The following is a 4,526-nucleotide window of genomic DNA, read 5'->3' as shown; positions in this document are numbered from 1 at the left end:
TTGTCGTTACAAAGCTTATCTCTTTAAACATTTTATTTTTTGTCTGCAAATTAATTTTTATCGGTTGATGATTTTTCTGTGTTATTTAATAGTCTTTTATTTTTCTAATCCAAAAGGGTCAAAGATGTCACGTGTTTGTTTTTGGTGACGAATTAACTGTCTTTCTTTCTTTCTTTTCTTTCTTTCTTTTCTTTTCCGATAAAACACGACAACTTGCACAATGTTTACATTTCCACCTGCGTTACACGTACAGCCGTTACATTTTATTTGTGTGACTTTTAAACAACAACAGACGTTTGTAGAATATTCACCTCCAGCGTTTTTTTATCCAGCAAGGCCACAGGACACAGCCATGGCGCACTTAGGTGAACTTTTTATTGCCGTGTTTTCTCCATGTTACCAAACTTGTTGTTTTTATTTGTGACACAACTGGAACACAAATCATTCTTTTCCCCTCCCCAGTGAGAACAGGCTTTCCACTGGTTGGGGGGGGGGGTCAGTTACACTTTTTTAAAAATTATGTTTGTTTAAATGACAATATCCTGGTGGTGACGTTTGTCTCGATGGCGCCGTGCGACGCGTCATCGGGAAGCGGTCCTCTCCCGTCGTGTGCCTTCATCAGAAACCCCCCTCTCTTGTTTCTGAGCGGCATTAGAATGTATTAGATGATGTTTTGGGGGTTGGGGGGGGGATTGGTGGTGGGTGGGCCGGGGTGTTTCATGGTTGTAAGTGATGAAAATTGCACAGTGCGTACGAGCACTCATGACTATACAGTTTCTCAGAAGCTTCAGATGAACTACTGATCAAACGCCTCTTCTTCTTTTCTTCTTTTAACCCTCACGCGGTCGTTCAGAGGCCAAACTCATTTAAAAGCAGAATCTACTCGGTGTAGACTTTTTATATGGTTTCTAAATGTGTGTGTGTGTGAGTTAAATAAATCTAGTTTTCTATGTGGTGTGTATGTATGTATGTATGTATATGTGTGTGTGTGTGTGTGTGTGTGTGTGTGTGTGTGTGTGTGTGTGTGTACAGTACATTATCAATGAGGCTTTGTTTTTTCTTATTTGGCACTTTACTCTGTGTTCTGTCACATTTTTGAATGTTGATTCTGTCGATTGTGTCTCTTGTTCCTTTCTGTCGTTTTGATTAATAAATGGACAAGTGTATTAAACAGGAAATCATCTCGGCTCCACTGACTTTGTCTCATGCATCACGTTCTTTTTTTGGTCCTGTTCCTGTTGCACGCTGCTCCAAATATTTTCGAGGATTTTTCTGCTCTAAAGCCTTAAAGACCGATCAAGGTCCTCAAAGTATTCTGTGAATTTCTAAAGTTTGACTGGTGACTGTTTACACACAGTTCAGACACACAACATCAGAGGACTTCACTCGGAGGCCTCGGTAAACAAGTGATTTTATTTATTTTTGGCTGCTTGGCCCTCGTTTCATGAGGCTTCATGTCAACACGTGCACACTGACTGATTTGGGCTGTTTGCACTTTCTAAAGTGGATTTAATTTTTAAATCTTACAAATCACTCTGCCATGCCGAAAGAAAAAACCAAAAGCACAAATTGAGCTAATGAAACAAAACCAGAAAGAATTCACATACATTAACACATAAATATAATGCTAATAAGTCTGCATTACATTTATTAAATAGGTGTAGAGGATGTCTGTTATAAAATATTGATGAGACAATATGTTTATACATAAATAAAAATGTTTTAAATTTATTAAAATTAATGTAACTGCTCCAAAAAAGTCGCCTCTTATCCTTTGCTGCCATCTAGTGGTTGGGGTTAAACATTGCACTAGTCTAAAAGTTTGGGCTGTGCAGTAAATTGGATTCTTAACACAAAGAAAAATGTTAATAATAATTTGAAGGTCAGTATTCTAACCACACCAGTCAGTGTCCTTGTGTCAAGAAATGCTTTAAAGTAATTGATCAATCCTTTAATACTCTCCTGTTTATGTAGAAGTTCTATTACAGTATTACTTTGCCTTTGTAATAAATAAAAAAAGTTGGTGCAAATATATTTCTCCATGTTTTATTTTAAAGTTTGTTTTATTGATTTTAAGAGTACAGTGGGCTAATGTGTTGATGATCTTTGTGTGTGTGTGTGTGTGTGTGTGTGTGTGTGTCCTGGGACTGCTGGTGATTCAAGTTGATGTGTAATCTGTGAACTGTGGGATGCTGAGAAGCAGCTGATTTGATTGTTGTGATTTGATTGTAGTTTAGCTCCTCAAATGTTACTGTAATTCTGTTTTATTTATTTGATTACTACTTTATTTCTACAGGAACATTTAGTTATTGATGCTGCTGTTTATTAGACACTAACTTTATTACTCAACAAAAGGTCTGGGTGCTTTTAATTATCCATTTTGCTAAGGAACTGTCCTGACTGGGTGAAATGACCTGACAATATTTCAGCAGCCGCATTAATAAGACCTGTCGGAATTCTCTTAATGATAAGGAAAGGAGCTTCAATGCTTCCTAACTTATCTCCTTAAGCATAGGAAATATCTGACCATCCTCTGACAGGAAAGGAGAAAATGCAGACCCATAATTCATTGCGGCACAACCTTGAAGTTGTACCTGGCAACCCACATAAATATAGAATAACATTTACAGCTGTTTAATCCTCCTGACACGATCCAGAGCTGAGTCCTCACATGATCGTCTGGTTTCTTCTCTGTCACATCCGTCCGGTCAGGAGGATTATTCCAACATTTCAGTCCGGTTTGTTTTCAATTAAATCTTCAATTAAACCTGTTTTGTTGTTATTTCCTGTGATGATTAAATGTTTCCTCTGTCTAAACTGAAAACATCTTTTCTCAGGACGTGTCGTTCGGTTTTGGACAGGAAACTTTATTATAACTTTATAAGCACAGAGTACTGTACATTTTGTGCGTATCCTCTGTTATTAATGAAGTTGATTTCTCTGCACCCTGGTTCTCCTTTCCTAACTCCTTACAGCTCCTCCTTCATACCTTTCCTTGACCCTGTGACATATTCCATTGGGGTCAAGGAACAGTGGTTAGGAAAGGAGGTTATTTGGACTTTCCCTATTTATTAAATTAGTTTATTACCTTTGTTTTAAGACCAAGTTAGATATTAGTTGAGTTGTTTTTTTATTGGATGTTTTCGTGCTTTCTTTCGGTCTGTGCTGTAGGTTCACTGTGTAAAATTAGACCTTTGATAACAAAGCATTTTATATGGTTCCCTTGTTAAAGACTTGTAGAAATGAATAGTTAATATTCATCCTGCATTGCTGTACCTGCTCTTTCTCTTACTGGCGTGTCGACCCTATTGTTATCGTCCCCTGTTCCAATGAATACACTGCTGCTTGTGCTTGTGTCTCGTTCTCTCTCTCTCTCTCCCCCTGTGTGTGTTTGGCAGTGGAGCAGCAGCTGGAAACCATGAGGGGACCTGATGAGAGAGGCGGAGACCAGAGCAGTGAAAAGGCCTCCACTGGCCCACAGTGTGGGACTCTGCCTCACTGGGAGCCACTGGCCCAGTCCTGACCTCTGATCAGTTCCCTTGTCTCTCAACATGTGCTCAGAGATTTGGGTTGTGATGGTTTAGTCTGTAGTCCTGTTTTCTTTGTTTAACAGATAAGATGTTTCCTCATAGGAAGTGCAGAGCTCCACTGTGTTCAGTATTTTCCTCTTCTGTTCTTGACTGAGATCTCCAACTCATTTAGTTTCTTGATTTACTTTTGATTAGAGCTGTTGTTCAGAGGAATGTAACTAGAGCATTTGTTTGTTTTAAGGAGGCTGCAACAGAGATGCAGCCTCTTTGAGCTAAATGCTTTGTTTCAGTCAGTTTAGCCACTAACTGGAGTCAGAGACATTTCCAACAGACGAGGAAGAAATAGACCGAATATTTATCTTCTGGAGTCCAGATCTGCATCTCCAAATAAATTGTACTGATATTCTGCTGGATGTGTAAATAGAAAACAGTTCTACTATTCATATTAAATATATATGTATTAATACAGTGTGAAGGAATATACACTGCTCAAAACAAATGAAGGGAACAGTTAATGGTCCCAGTATAACACCAAGTCAGTTAAACTTCAGGGATCAATTTGTCCATTTAGGAAGGAAAGTGATTGAGAATCACTGTCACCTGCTTTGGTGCAAATGAAAGTGACATCAGGTGCAAAGGAGGCAAAAGCAGGACACCCCCCCCACAAGGAGAATGGTTTCACATGTGGTGTCCACAGACAGCTGCTCTCTCTCTATCCTCCCTGACTGATTCCTCTCCAGTTCTGTGCTCTGCTTGTGTCCCTGTCACTTCTGGCAGCATCACATTTCAATTTCACAAGCAATAGTGTTTTGTTAAAACTGACACATTAACATCTTTTAGAGTTCTTTGTGTTTATATTGTATTTTTCATTTACTACTTTCACTGTGTATTTCTTTATTCCCTTTTTGCAAGTGTAACATAGTAAATGTCCTCATAGTGGGAATAATAAAGGACAATCTTATCTATACACACACATACAGAGGAAAGACCAACAGA

The sequence above is a fragment of the Hippoglossus hippoglossus genome, chromosome 23 (genome assembly GCF_009819705.1).
Source record: "Hippoglossus hippoglossus isolate fHipHip1 chromosome 23, fHipHip1.pri, whole genome shotgun sequence".
Classification (NCBI taxonomy): domain Eukaryota; kingdom Metazoa; phylum Chordata; class Actinopteri; order Pleuronectiformes; family Pleuronectidae; genus Hippoglossus; species Hippoglossus hippoglossus.
Note: the sequence above shows the minus strand (reverse complement) of the source record.